Raw genomic sequence first — 16,509 nt, 5'->3', positions numbered from 1 at the left:
ATGAACTGGTAGCAGTTGTACAGGAACCAGGCTGTACAGAAGGAGGTGAGCAGCAGGCAAGCAAGTGAAGCTGTTTGTATTTACAGCTGTGCCCCATCACTTGCATTCCCACCTGAGTACCACCTCCTGTCAGATCAATGGCATCATTAGATTCTCGTAGGATCATGCACCCTACTGTGAATGGCAAGGGATCTAAGTTGCGAGCTCCCTAGAAGACTCTAATGCCTGATGTTCTCAGGTGGAGCTGAGGCAGTGATGCTAGTGCTAAGGACCAGCTGCAAATACAAATTGACTTTAGCAGAGAGTTTTGACTGCACAGAGACCATAATAAATTAATTTCTTGTAGACTCAAATCAAAACTCTGTCAGTGGGTAGCAAGTGACAATTAAGCTGCATTTAGTAGCAGGCTTTATATTGGCAAGTGAGTTGACGTACTTCAATTACACAGTTGCACCTGGTGGAAGACTTTAAGTCAGAATCTGACCCTTATTTGATTTACCTATAATGCAACCATTATTTTATTTACTACTTCCAGATGTGCCTCTTTCCTGCATTGTGCACTTGTCTCAGTCACAGTTTTGGTAAGTTCACAAGGTAACCCTAGTCAAAATGAGTAAAAAATAAATGCCACTGGAGAGCTTCTTTGGACAGGGCAAAAGACATAACAATGAGATAGCAGAATACTTTAAAACCACCAACAAAAAGAAAGCTGTGTTTAAAAGAAAATACCAAGTCCTACTTAAATTATGGGTTCATTGTAACAGGTGATTCACATTCTATAAACCCACTTTGTTTAATATGTGGTGAGCTGCTATCTAATGAGAGCTTGAAACCTTCAAAACTGCTTTATCACCTGGAGACAAAGCATCTTGCATTAAAAGACAAGGCTTTGAATTTTTTCAAAAGAAAAAGAAAACGTGAGAACAAAAAACAGAAGGAATTATCGAAGGTTATCACTTTATCAAATTTGTCTGCACTGAGAACATCATTCTTAGTGGCTAACCTAATTGCTAAAGCTAAGAAGCACATTACTATTGGTGAAGTGTTAATCCTGCCTGTCCTAAGGACATTTGAGGTGAACTGTTGAGGGAGGCTGTAGTTCAAAAGGTGGCTAATGTTTCTCTTTTGGCTGGCACCATAAATAGATGAATTGATGAAATAGCAGAGGATATTGAAGCACAATTGTTAGAGAGGATTAATGAGTCATTGTGGTATGCAATCCAGGTTGAAAAGTCTACTGACATTGACAACAAGGCAACAATTCTTGTTTTTGTGAGGTACATTTTTCAGGATGATGAGCATGCAGATATGTTATGTACACTTCAGTTACCAACCAATGCCACAGCTGCAGAACTATTCAAGTTTTTGAATGATTACATATCAGGAAAACTGCATTGATCATTTTATGCCCATATATGCACAGACCTAGCAGCTGCCAAGACTGGACAGCTTTCTGGTTTCTCTACTTGGGTCAAAAAGGTCGCTTCTTAATGTGAGTTTACACACCGTGTCATCCATAGAGAAATGCTGGCTAACCAAAAAATGTCACCTGAACTTAACAACATTTTGCAGGATGTGATTAAAATTATCAACCAATTAAGGTACATGCCCTTAACTCATCTGTTCATGCATCTCTGTAAGGAGATGAATGCAGAGTGTACATGTCTTCTCTTATATACAGAAGTGAGATGGATTTCTAAAGGTTGATCACTGGACAGAATTTTTGAGTTGTAAAAGCCACTCTAGAGATTTATTTTACAAAAGCAGTCACCACTGGTAGTACATTTCAGTGACACAGAATGGGTTGCAATGCTTGCTTACTTATGTGACATATTCAACCTGCTCAAAGAACTCAATCTGTCACTTTGAGGGAGAGAGTAACTGTGACTGGAATTACGGGGACAACTAGTGAACATTGGTATTTTTGACATGTTTAAATATTAGCAGAGATTTTGAAAGAGACTGAGACATGGCCTTCTTTCTTGTAGCTGGTGCATCATCACCTATCTCAGCTTTCAAAAGAGTTTGAGCATTACTTTCCAACACAAATGCCCCCAGAACTGGGAAGCAATGGATCCACAACCCATTTGTGAATAAGCCAGGTAAATCAACTTTATCCGTGCTAGAAGAGGATCAACTGCTCGAAATTGCAAATAATGATGACCTTAAAAGTATGTATGAGACAACTTCAAATCTCCATTCATTCTACATTAGCGTCAAGGTCAATTATCCTGAGATTTCCACAAAAGCACTGAAAAGCCACTTCCATTTCCAACATCCCATTTTTGTGAAGCAGGGTTTTATGCAGTGACAGCAACCAAAACAGGATTGTGGAGTACACTGGACATAAGCAAACACTTCGGGTGTCACTATCTCCCATCACCCCTAGATTAGACCCTCCTGTTGCAGGAAAACAAGCTCAGAGCCCCCACTAATTCTACATTTTGGTGTATTGTATAATTGTTTCGTTATATATTAGAATGTAATAATAATAGAAATGAAGTAGACAATAAAAGTAGTGTGCGTGTAGTGTGCTTGAATTATTCTTAGCCTCCTCCCTGCCAACACACACACACATACACACACACACACATACACACACACATACACACACACACACATACATACACACACACACAGAATCAGGGTTCCTGGTGCCAAAAAAGTTGGGGACTGCTGCATTAGAAAGATCATTTATCATGACCAAATGGGATTGATCTCTGTGATGCAAGGATGTTTCAACACATGTAAATTTATCATTGTGATAAATTTACACATCACATCAACAAAATGAAGAACTAAAACCATATGATCATTTCAGTTAATGATGAAAAATCATTTGCTGAAATTCAACATCCTTCTAAAATAAAAACCTTAGAGAAACTGGGTATAGAAGGAACATACCTCAACATAAGCCATACATGACAGACCCACAGCTATTATCGTAACAAATGAGGAAAAACTGACAACCTTTTTTCAAAGATCTGAAACATGACAAGGATCCCCACTGTCACCACTGTTATTCAACATAGTGCTGGAAGTCCTAACTAGAATAATCAAACAAGGGAAAGAAATAAAGGGAGTCCAAATTAGAAATGAAGAAGTCAATTATCATTGTTTGCAGATACTATGATATCACATTTGGAAAGAACTAAAATCTCCACCAAAAAACTACTAGAAATGACAAACAAATTCAGTGAAGTTGCAGGATACAAAATCAACATGCAAAAATAAGTTGCATTTTCACATGCCAACGATGAATAATCTGAAAAAGAGATTTAAAAAGTAATCCCATTTAAAATAGCCATAAATAAAATTAAACACATAACAATTAACCAGAGAATGAAAGATCTCTACAATGAAAGCTATAAAACACTGATGAAAGAAACTGAAGAGGACACAAAAACTTCAGATATTCCATGTGTATGGTTTGGAAAAATCGATATTGTTAAAATGTGTATACTACCCAATGGAATCTACAGGTTAAGTTCAATCCCTATCAAAATACCAATGACACTCCTCACTGAACGAGAACAAACAGTCCTAAATGTGTATGAAGTCATGAAAGATCCAGAATAGCCAAAGCCACCCTGAGCAAAAAGAACAAAATGGAGGAATCCCATTATATGACTACAAATTATACAACAGAGTTATAGTAAGCTAAACATCATGGTACTGGCATAAAAACAGTCTCATAGACCAATGGAACAGAATAGAGAACCGAGAAACAAATCCACACGACTACAGTGAACTTACTTTCAGCCAAGGTGCCAAGGACATACATTGGGGGAAAAGAGTCTCTTCAATAAATGGTGCTGGAAAAACTGGATATTTACATGCAGAAAAATGAAACTTGACCCTATCTCTCACCATATACAAAAATTAAAATAAAAATATACGAAAGACTTAAATCTAAAACCTCAAACTATGAAACTACTAAAAGATTGGGGAAACTCTCCAGGATATTGGTCTGGGCAAAAAATTTATAAATAATACCTCACAAGAACAGGAAACCAAAGGGAGAATGGACAAATGGGATCATAGCAAGTTAAAAAGCTTTTGCATAGCAAAAGAGACAATTAATAAAGTGAAGAGACAGCATCCCTGCAGAATGGGAGAAAATAATTGCAAACATTCATTTGACAAGGGATTAATAACAAGAGTATATAAGAAACTCGAATAACTCCATTAAACAATCTAATAATTTGATTAAAAGGAGCAAAAGATTTAAATAGAAATTTCTCAAGTGAAGACGTACAAATGACAAACAGACATGTGAAGAGTTGCACAATATCATTGAACGTCAGGGAAATTCAAATCAAAACTACAATGAGTTGTTCTCTCACCCCAGTTACAATGACTTTTATCCAAAAGTCAGGCAATAACAAATGCTTGTGAGCGTGTGGAAAAAAGAGAACCGTCATACACTATTGGTGGGAATGTAAATTACTACAGTCACTAGAGAGAACAATTTGGAGTTTCCTCGGGAAACTGAAAATAGAACTACCATATGATTCAGCAATTCCACTGCTAAGCATATACCCAAAAGAAAGGAAATAAGTATACTGAAGAGATATTTGCACTCCCATGTTTGTAGCAGCACAGTTCACAGTAGCCAAGATTAGGAAGCAACCTAAGTGTCCATCAATAGATAAATGGATAAAGAAAATGTGGTATTTATACACGGTGGAGAATATTCAACCATAAAAAGCATGAGAGCCTGTCATTTTCAACAACAAGGATGAAACTGGTGTTAATCATGTTTAAGCGAAATAAGCCAGGCCTAGAAAGGCAAGCATTGTATATTCTCACTTATTTGTGGAGTCTAAACATCAAAACAGTTGAAGTCATGGAGATGGAGAATAGACAGATGGTTACCAGAGGCCTGGAAGGATAGTGGGGAGTTGAGGGTGGGAGGGAGGTGGGAATGGTTAATGGGTATAAAAAATAGCTAGAAAGAATGAATAAGACCTAGTGTTTGCTAGCACAACAGAGGGGCTATAGTCAATAATTATATAACTGTAAATTTCAAAATAACTAAAAGAGGATTACTGGATTGTTTGTAACACAATGGATAAATGCTTTAGGGGATGGATACCTTATTCTCTATGATGTGATTATTACACATTGCATACCTATATAAAAACATCTTATGGAGTTCATAAACATATATACCTACTAAGTACCCACAAAAATTAAAAATAAATTTTAAAAAACAAGCAAACAAACAAAAAACACTTATGAGAGTTTTAATCTTCGCCAAGTCAAGATGGTGTTCAGCAGTGAAGGTAAACTTCAAAAATAAGAAAAAGACAAAAATCTATTTGTATAATTAGTCTCACCACACTCAGAAATGGAGAAGCATTTGAGTATTCAATGGAGTATTACAACCGAGAGTTCAGGTAAGCATGAACCATATTAAGAAAAGCTTTATATGTAATATGCCGAAAAAGTGTTCTTTCTGCTTTCCTTCCTCTTCTCTTTTCCCTAGCCTTCTCTTCCTCCTCCTCTTCCTTTTGTCCTTAGGTTGCAAAATTTCCTTGTTGAGAGTGATTGGGGTGGACTTCTAAAATAGGGCACTTGGGCTAAGCAGTAAAAGGAAGGACACTGATGGAGCATAAGTTCCTTAGAAACACAGAAATGCTCATGGTAGTCAGAAAGAAATAAGGGGAAAAAAGTCAACATTTGATGAAACTGCACCATGGAAGTTCAGTGTGTATTTCCCTAACCTTATCTATGCACTTTTAAATTTCTTTTGTTAGTTCTTCTCATACCTGTTTTCCTCTTTTCTGCTGTGTTTCTCCAATTCTGAGCCTTACTGAGATATCTTCTCAACTCTCTTTTTTATTGGCCTTTGTTTGGATGAGGCATCATTTTTAATCTGGTCCGAAAAGAGACCAGAGGATGGGAAAGACCAAAAAGATCATTTCTTTCCTAGTCATTGTGTTGGTGCCTCATATCCTAGTTGATTCTCTCAGGACCTCAGCTTCAGACAGACCCTACCACTGATTATAGCTGACACTTGGTATTGGTAACACACTTTCTTCCCTTGACCCTCTACCATAGGAGTAATTGCATCCTGCTGTTGCTGGTGTCTGGGTGCATTACCGTCTCTTGTTTTTATTTAATGTTGACCTTGCACCTGAGTAGTATCTTTATTAGAGTCTCCTCACTTGAAATAACGGTGTTCAATTATGGTTCTTGCTAGGACCTGGATTCATGCGTTATTTTGAATAACTAGTAAAATTTATTACTAATACTAATAAACTTGAATATTAAGCGATCAGATTGAAGCCCTAGTTGGTTGTAATTCCTGAATTTGTAGTGATTTCAGGTTGTGCACATTATTTCAGAGTGGCTACTATCACTGATATAAAATGTAAACGCTTCAACCCAAAAATCCATGAAAAAATTAGCTAACTGCTACTCAAGCTCAAATAGTCCTACTATTTTACCTTTACTAAAATAAAATATACAGTAGTTTTTTCTGGTGTTCTAAAGTCAGAAGATGCAAATGCAACAAGATCTTAGTAACTGAGACTATGTATTGAGAAATTAGAAGCTAGGAAGAAATTTTATTTTAAAATGACAGACGTAATTTTTATTAACTTATTCAAATTCCACATGCAGGCAGGATTAGCTCCAGTGGGAAAAGCCTAAATCCAATGATAAGAAAAATGGAATTTCTCTCTTTGGACCCCAATCTTTCAACATCGTTATGCAGAATAAATCAGTTCAAACAACACCTGAAGGACAGATTCAGAAGAGCCTGAAGTTCATCAGAATTGCTAAGGTAGCAAACCATAACATGACTCAGAGGACCCATCATCCCTGTTGCTATAGAAGTGGAATTCATGGGATGTATGGTGCATAATCACTGCAGTACAGTTTCAGCAAAACTGGTAATGCTACCTCTTTCTCCACTGCCAGCTGGCTCCCTAAATCCCTGTTCTCGCATCACGAGAAGAAATCCCCTGTTCTCACACTCTCTACTTCTTCCATATTTCCCCCCTCATTCCTCTGCAATAGAATAAAATAACAAGAAGAAAGAGGTCTGTAAATGTTCAGGTTTTGATGCATATATTTGGAACTATGCCATTTTCAAGTCTGTTTTTTATTTCTTCTATATTACGAAAGAATCATTGTGTTCTTTTTTCATAATTTTTAGTTTCATTTGATATTCAGGCAAAATGAGATTTTAAAAGGGTGCAGGAAATTACTTAAATTGTGAAAATGGAATCAAAGGTTTTATATTTCCTCAGAATGGTCAGGGTGTAAAGAGTATCAAAATGTTTAATTCTATTTTAGAATAGTGTTAAAAATACAATATATATTGGGTTCGAACTTCTTGTAAATATTGGTCATTTTATCACCTATTATTCTGAATTAATTGGACTTAATTTAAAAAAAGTATAATTATGTTTTAATAAATATTCATTGGTGTTGAAGAAAAATGGTTTGGATAAAGGTCAACCTTTTCAAATACATATAACACATAAAAACATTGTTCATATCTCATGCTAAGGCTGATTTATAGTAATATCAACATAAAATATTATTTATTCTAAAATACAGATTTTATTGGAAACATTAAATTTTTTTGCATAGAATTTTATATCCAAAGTGTTGTATAGCTCTAGTGAGAATTGACATAAACTCAGGAAATTGCATTTTGACATTCATCTTGTTTATTGTCCCACTATAGCTTGATTCTCCTTGTAATTATGCCTTAGTTGAAATGAATATGTGATGAAACTATCTGAAAATTACTAAATTCTCAAAGACATGCTTTAAAAATATATTATAGTGTGAAAGCATCTGAACCACATTTCAAAGCAATTCAATTTTTTCCAGTGAACTCTCTCTTTTTTGATGAAAGCTACTTTGAGGCAAAATTATAAAGAAGATATAAAGAAAAATTTACAGTGAATAGGTTTACAAATATATTTATCTTTGTGAAAGCCATATGTATTTAGTGTAAGAAGCTATGAATTTATTGTAGAGATAACTAGGACTTCTTATAGGTATATAGGTTTAGAATTAATTAGATTATTTCTGAACTAGTGATTATTTTAAATTGGATATCTATTACTAGAAATGTAGGTTAGAATAATAATAGTAGTATTATCTCAAACAGTGAGCGTTATTTGATTATTGTGATTGAAATATTCAGAAGTTAGTTTCATAAAGCATGAAATATAAACATGATATGCATGTATTGCTGAATAATATTTATTTTTCTATTATTCTATATAACATCTTAAACCAAAACAATAGCTTAATAATTGCTTACAATGTTTTACTTTTGAAATGCCATATAAACACCTGTCTGTTATTTAATTCTCTAGGAATAATATATTTTGATTGTATAAATTATGTAAAAACAAATTTAGATATCACAATATGAAAAGAAGCCATCAAACTCACTCAAAAAAAATTAAAATCTTCCTTTAAACAAAGGTTAAAAAATGAATTTATACTACTTCAACAACAAAAAAGTGGGAAAATGGAACTTCAAAAAAGCTAAATTAGTAGTGTTATTTTCTATATTATTTGTATTTAAATTTTTATCTACTTAAAAAATTCTTTATTATTATCAGGAAATAAAATATAAATAACATAGATTGAGCTTCATAAAGTGAATTATTCTTGAAAACTGTTTGCAAAATCCTTATAGAAACACCATGATACAAAACTATTATGCCTTTTGGGACATATTGTTTTAGAATACATGATATATGAGAAAATACAAATAATTTTTATACGACAGATTAGTTAAATTTCACTGGAGCTCTCTCCATTTTTTCTCTTGGAATTTGTCCTTTAATTTACTTATCTAACTTCATTCCCAGAATATTATCCCTAAAAGAAGAGATCTACTCTTGTAAGAGTTTATTACTATCTGTTTGCTTTTTAAAGCATGAAGGGGAGAACAGAAGCATCAATATTATTTGGGCCTTGTTAGAAATGCAAATTTTCAGGCCCCTGCCAAACAACTGAATCAGAATTTCCAGGTGTGGGCCCTAGAAAATTAAGAAATCTGAGTTTTAGCAACATTTTCAGGTGACTTTGAGAAGTACTGTTCTTAGCTACATTTGAACCATGGTCAAGTGTTTCAGTGTAGCATTAATGTGTACAGTAGGCAGTTTATGCACTCACTCTTAAAACCTCTATTTCTCATACAAAGACTATATGCTTTGGATGTCTCAAAAGTGATAATCCAGCTATTGTGATCACTGTCACATAAAATATATACACAGGGCCTTGATAGAGTGTGTTACAGTTTATTTGCGCCTGTAGCCCCTACTCAGGAGGCTGAGGCAGGAAAAACGTTTTGAACTCGGGAGGTGGAGGTTGCAGTGAGCCGAGATCACGCCACTGCACTCCAGCCTGGGCGACAGAGCAAGACTCTGTCTCACAAAAAAAAAAAAAAAAAAAAAGGAAAAAAAGAAAAACCACAAAACAAAGCAAAAAAACAAAAACAAACACACAAAAAAACTTTAAAAATAACAACTTCAACTGAATTTTTTAAACTTGATTTCCTACCTTACATATTACTAATTCTTGTGGCAAATGGAATATAATGCTAAGTATATTTCAACTAAATTTTGTTACATATTGAAAAGGCTCTTATGTTTCACATATCTAGTTAACATATCCAGAGGAGCTGGCTTATATGCACATAATATATTTGATAGAAAAGCCCTATGAAATTCCACTCTCAGGAAATAGTTTTACAGTACAGACAATATAGACAATATATTCAGAACTTACTGAATCAAAATTGAATTTTACTAGTTATAAGAGAAAAATATAGATAGAATTATAAAATTCAAATGAATAGTGTTAATAAGCATTTGTTAAACTAATTCAATGAGAATCTAGCTTAGGAAATTTATTCTGATTAAAATATAACATGAAGTCTTTATACATGTACAGTACTGATGGAGATGATAATGTTTATATTACAGTCATCAAGTTGAATATAATTTTCAGGTCCTAAAATTTATAAAGGAACTTGGATAGTTAAATCACATAGTTTGATAAATATATCACAAAAGCCTAAAGATTGTATCAAACTAGTCTGCAGGCATTTATCTATACTTCAAGATCATCAAGCGAATCTCACACACTTGAGCAATAATACTACCTGAATTTAAATCCAAAGGTGCATAGAAACATTATGGAGTTGAACACATAATAGATAGACTAGAGAATTATAATAACATTAATTAGCCAATTATATGGGTGACTTACAAAAAAAAAAAAAAAAACCACGTTATTCTTTACATCTTTGGTCTTCCTTTCAAGAACACAAACAAGACTAACTATAAGAAAAACACCACACAAATTTTAAGAGAAATACCCTCTACAAAATACCTAACCTGTATTTATCAAAACTCCCAAGGTCATCATAAACAAGAAAAATCAAAGTAACTGTCATAGCTAAAAGTAGCACATGAAGACATGATTCTGTGAAAAAGGGCGTCAGTAATTTGATAGGAATAATGTCAAATTTGTGAATTGTTTTGGGCAGCTTGGCCATTTTTACAATATTGATTCTTCCAATCCATGAGCATGAAATGTTTTTCCATTTATTTGCATTATCTCTGATTTTGTTTCTAGTTTTTCTTGTAGAGATCTTTCATGTCTTTAGTTAGCTATGTGCCTAAATATTCTAAATATTTCATTTCGTGTGTGGCTATTATAACTGGGATTGTGTTCTTAATTTTGCTCTCAGCCTGGATGTTGGCATATAGAAATGCTACTGATTTTTGTACACTGATTCTATATCCTGAAACTTTACTAAATAAATTTATCAGCCGGGCGCGGTGGCTCAAGCCTGTAATCCCAGCACTTTGGGAGGCCGAGACGGGCGGATCACGAGGTCAGGAGATCGAGACCATCCTGGCTAAAACAGTGAAACCCCGTCTCTACTAAAAATACAAAAAAAAATTAGCCGGGCGTAGTGGCGGCGCCTGTAGTCCCAGCTACTCGGGAGGCTGAGGCAGGAGAATGGCGTAAACCCGGGAGGCGGAGCTTGCAGTGAGCCGAGATCGCGCCACTGCACTCCAGCCTGGGGGCGACAGAGCGAGACTCCGCCTCAAAAAAAAAAAAAAAATAAATAAATAAATAAATAAATAAATAAATAAATTTATCAGTTCTAGAAGCCTTCTGGTAGAGACTTTAGGAAATCAAGTTATAGAATCTTATCATCAGTGAAGAGAGATAGTTTGACTTATTTTCCTATTTGAATGCCTTATTAAATGTAACATGGAATCCTGGAACTGGAAGAAGTTATTAAAGTACAAATTTTTGAAAAAAATGTATGTACTTTTGTTAATAATAATATATTTGCACTGGTTTATTAATTGTAACATATTTGTGTAAGATGTTAATAAGAGTGAAAACATAGTGTGAAGTGTATGGAAACTCTTTAGGCCATTTGTTCCATTGTCTTGTAAGCATAAAAGTGTTCTAAAATGAAAGTTCATTTTTAAATGGTGCTGCGTTATGAGATGTTATATTTGGTGTGAAATACTAAATGTTACAGGCTAAATTCTGACTGGGCATGTTGGCTTACATATATAATCCCAGCATATTGGGAGGCTGAGACCAGAGGATTACTTGAACTTAGAAGTTCAAGACCAGCTTAGGCAACGTAGGGAGACCTCTTCTCTACAAAATATAAAAATAAAATAACCAAGTGTGTTGGTGTGCACCTAAGGTCCCAGCTACGTGGGAGGCTGAGGCTGAAAGATGGCTTGAGCCCAAAAGTTAGAGACTGCATTGAGCCGTGATCGTGGCATTGCACTCCAGCCTAGATAACACAGCAAGAGATACTGTCTCAAAAAAGCAATAAAAAAAGCTAAATTCTAACTATATATACAAGTTGCTCTTTGTTTTTACAAAGCACTTGCTTTTGAAATATGAATCAGTATGAAGTAGTTCTTCTTGCATCCATCATGGTCATTTTACAGATATGCTACCACATATTAGCTATTCTGATGAAGCGATAAATTAAAAAACAAAGCTTAAGACATCCTATTACATAATTTTATTTTGTTTTAGCTTTGGTATTTTCTTGTTTTGTAATATTATTATAAAGGACAAAAAGTCAAGAACAGATGAACTGCTAAACAATCACAAAATGTTGTGTCATATGTCAATACACTAAGTTCAGTAGTTGGTGATCTGCTATTCTCTTGGCATTATTTCTTCCATCCATAAATGAACATTCATTTTACACTTGATTCACAACTCCTGAAGTGATTCAACCCTTAGGCATTCTGCTTATATTAATAACACAAATAATCTGGTTGGAGAAGAGAAAAACCATTCTTTATTTGAAAGGGAATGAAATATATTTCTAAACCTATATGTGTGAAGTTGACATTAAAGGTTGAAGGAAACCTATATGTGTATATTTTTAAGTTGAATGATTCTGTAGTCTTTACTTGTTGTTTATTCAGTAAAGAATATCAAATAACACAGGAATTATACCGTTGAGTTTTACTAAAATTTTATTTTGTTTTCAGGACTTTGATATCAACACATTTGTAAGATTGCTATTTTCCCAGACATTTTCACTGTTTTTGTTTTTTCTTTGGGGTAAGTTCCATTTCATTGCCTTAGGTGTTCGAAATGCTGAGCTGAAACTTCAGCATAATGAAAAGAAGGAAATCATACAGGGAAAAGTTTATAGCCGCTGGCATTGTGAAGTGTTCCATTATAAGAAGCCTACAAATCTTTCCCTAAATTTATGAATGTGTTCTTATAGAGTCATGCAATTATTAAAAACTGTCCACCTACCAGCAAGTTGTAGAGGAAATACTAAAGATTAACAGTCAGAAAACCTAAATTTTATTTCAAATTTTGCATCCTTAGCCACTTGATCTCTCTGGATACTAGTACCCTTGTATGTAAAAGAAAAGGGCAAAGAAAAGACATCTCTAAACAACAAATATATTTAAATTCAAAAACATTGCCTGAAAACATGCTAACATCAGAGACAAATGACAAGCAATGATTTTTCAAAAGAAATATGGGCTTTTCACAATTTAAATCACGTAAGAAATAAGGGAATTACAACAGGTGTTAGTTCTGAAGGCCTTGCCTGAGGGTTTCATGTGAACTTACCTAATGACAAACAAGATAGCAACTGTTACACAGATTTGAAACATGCTGAGTCTGATAAACAATCATTCCAAGTAAAACAGATTATAAATAAAAAAAGACTTCAAATAAATCATAAATAAAATAATTCTTGATGCGTTAGACAGCTTCCAAGGTGGTCTCCAATGATTTTCACCTCATGATATTCACCCTTTATGTATTCCTCTCCCACATTAAATAGGGTCCACCTGTGTAGTCAATAATATATTGCAGAAGTAATGATGTGTGACTTTGAGGCTTGGTTATAAAAGACTTGGCAGTCCTTCCTTGCTCTCTCCTGAATCATTCATCCTGAAGGAAGACAGTAGCCAAATCATGAGGACAGTCAGGCAGCCCTCTGGAGAAGTCTATGAGGAAAGGAACTCTGCCCTTTCAGTAAGAACTCCTGGGAAGCAGATCTTCCAGCCCCAGTCAAGCCTTCAGATGACTGAAACCTTAGTAACCATCTCCACTTTAATTTCATGAGAGATCTTGGAACAGAACTGCCCAGTCAAACTGTTTCTGAATTTATACCTATAGAAACTGTAAAATAGGCCAGGCACGGTGGCTGATGCCTGTAATCCCAGCACTTTGGGAGGCTGAGACAGGTGGATCACGAGGTCGGGAGATTGAGATGATCTTGGGTAACACGGTGAAACCCCCTCTGTTCTACAAATACAAAAAATTTAGCTGGGCATGGTGGCAGGTGCCTGTAGTCCCAGCTACTCAGGAGGCTGAGGCAGGAGAATGGCGTGAACCCTGGAGGCAGAGCTTGCAGTGAGCCAAGATTGTGCCACTGCACATCAACCTGGGCAACAGGGTGAGACTCTGTCTCAAAAAAAAAGAAAAAGAAAAAGAAAAAGAAACTGTAAAATAATGAAAGCCTATTGTTGCTTTATGGTATTAAGTTTGTGATTAATTTGTTTCACAGCTGCTATGATCTGAACATTTATGTCCCACAAAAATTCATACATTGAACCTTTATCCCCAGTGTGATGGTACGGTGAGGTAGGGCTTTTGAGAGTTTATTAGGTCATGAGAATGGAGCACTTGTGAATGGGATTAGTGCCCTAATAAGGGACTGAGGAGACCAGAGTTTTTCCTTTTCACCATGTGAAGACACATTCAAAAAGACAACCTACTACATACCAGGAAATGAGCCCTCACCAGACACTGAATCTTCGGGCATCATGACCTTGGACTTTCAAGTCTCCAGGACTGTGAGAAATAAACCTGCATTGTTTTTAAGTCACCTGGTTTATATTTTGTTATAGCACTTGAATAGACCAATAATGCAACAATAAATGGTCCACGCTTTGATTATAGGCGTTACTGAGATTGCATTTCTTCACAGAACTTAAAAAGCATGAGAAGACTCTAGTAAAAAATGCAATTACTGTTGCTTCCTTGATTATATCTGCAGGGTGGAAAAACTGAGACAATTGTCAGGGTAATGTAACTTTGAATTATTTGATTTTTTCATAATAAAGTTTTTGGACATAAAAATTTATCATTTTATTTCAAATTTTCACACATTTCACACTCCCCACCAACAATTGAATAATTACTCTATTTTCTATAAATTCTACCTGATAGTAATAAACAATGTCACTATCTTAACGTTAATACTTCAACTAATGCAATTCCTCACCAGAATTTAATCTCTATGGGAGATGAAACATATTCTCTCTGGTTGATTGTAACTTGAGAAACAAGAGCATACTTGTTTCTCAAGTTTTACATACATATATATATCATATTATATATCATTTATTTAGTGAATTCATTTATTCATTTAATGACTATATATCTCATTAAAATGTAAATATATAAAATACATATTTTAATGAATATATAGTCATATATTCATTAGTTATATAGTCATCTTGTTTGATGTTGAGGCCTAATAACTATCAAGTTTTCCATTCTCTATCCTGTGAAACTCAGACTGATGGGAATTTATTTGCTTTTTCCATTACTGGGAGGTTACCTCTCTTCTCCATCACCATTTATCCTGTAATGAGCCTACTTTCATTGCTCTCATTTTTCTTCTTTCTTAATGTAGTATAAAATTTCTGCTGTTAGTTCCTACAGTCTATAAATGTCACCGATTAGAACAAGATGAGTACTAAAAGCAAAGTATACTTTGTGTCTGAAAGAGCTCATAAGCACATTCGCTAGTTTCACTGGGCTTAATGGTTTTCTTGATTCAACCTAGAAATAAGTCTATAAGCCCAGAAAGTTATGACTATTTAAATCCTTGGAATTATGTAAGTAAGAAACAGAAAATTTGAAATAGCCCAACAGTATTTTATCAATCCATTCAGCAATGCATGAGAATCTTATTACATGCCAAGCACCGGTCTAGCCCCTTGAAAAACATCAGGAGCCAACATAGGGAAACCACCTGCATTAATGGAGCTACATATTGTAAGGGACAATAGGAAATGAACAAATTGTTTGGATAAATATGGATAATATAAACAGGATGAACAGTTCGGAAAGAGTACATGTTCTGTATGGTGGTCAGGGGAGACCCAAATAAAGTGACATTTGAATAGAGACTTGAAAGAAATAATAGAGCGGAATGTATATTACATGAGGGAAAATGGTTGAAGTAGAGAGAATAATAACTGTAAAAGTCATAAAACGGGAGCATGCTTGGTTTTTCTAGAAACTGTAAGACTGTCGGAGCATCTGGAGCAGAATGAGCAAAAAGAGTATGGTGGCAGACACAGTCAGGGAGGAATGGAGGAGCCAGACTAAGTCACAACAAACCTTAGTCTTGTATTATAAGCTGGAGAGAAAGCAATGGGAGGCTTTGAGAGAAGAGGAATGGCATCCTTGACATTGTAGTAAATGATTCCTCTGACTATTTCTTTGATAATAGATTTTAGGGAACAAAACTAGAAGCAGAGAAACCTGTTAGAAGTGAAATACAATAAATCAGCTAAGAAAAGATGGTGGTGCCACTGTACATGTTATCAGAGAAAGTAGTAAAAATGGTTACATTATGAACATTTTAAAATACCCAATTACATTTTCTGAACATCTAGAAGGAAAAAGATGGAGAAGGCTGCAAGAATTTACTTTTCTAAAAAGGCAATAGGGGCTAGGCGCGGTGGCTCACGCCTCTAATCCCAGCACTTTGGGAGGCCGAGGAGAGCAGATCACAAGGTCAGGAGATCGAGACCATCCTGGCTAACACGGTGAAACCCCGTCTCTACTAAAGATACAAAAAATTAGCAGGGTGTGGTGGCGGGGGCCTGTAGTCCCAGCTACTCGGGAGGCTGAGGCAGGAGAATGGCGTGAACCCGGGAGGCGGAGCTTGCAGTGAGCCGAGATCCTGCCACT

General features: G+C 35.1%; 1 long non-coding RNA gene across 1 annotated transcript in view; it reads right to left on the bottom strand.

Moving 5' to 3' along the window:
* Positions 1 to 16,509, bottom strand: part of LOC112629461 — an 88,093-nt gene that overhangs the window by 47,512 nt on the left and 24,072 nt on the right. Inside the window, exon 2 of the long non-coding RNA XR_003120600.1 lies at positions 14,323 to 14,373. This is a non-coding gene — a long non-coding RNA (uncharacterized LOC112629461). The remainder of the gene's footprint in view (positions 1 to 14,322; positions 14,374 to 16,509) is intronic.

This window comes from Theropithecus gelada, chromosome 7b (assembly GCF_003255815.1).
Source record: "Theropithecus gelada isolate Dixy chromosome 7b, Tgel_1.0, whole genome shotgun sequence".
Classification (NCBI taxonomy): domain Eukaryota; kingdom Metazoa; phylum Chordata; class Mammalia; order Primates; family Cercopithecidae; genus Theropithecus; species Theropithecus gelada.
Note: the sequence above shows the minus strand (reverse complement) of the source record. Positions and strands in the feature narration are given on the sequence as shown.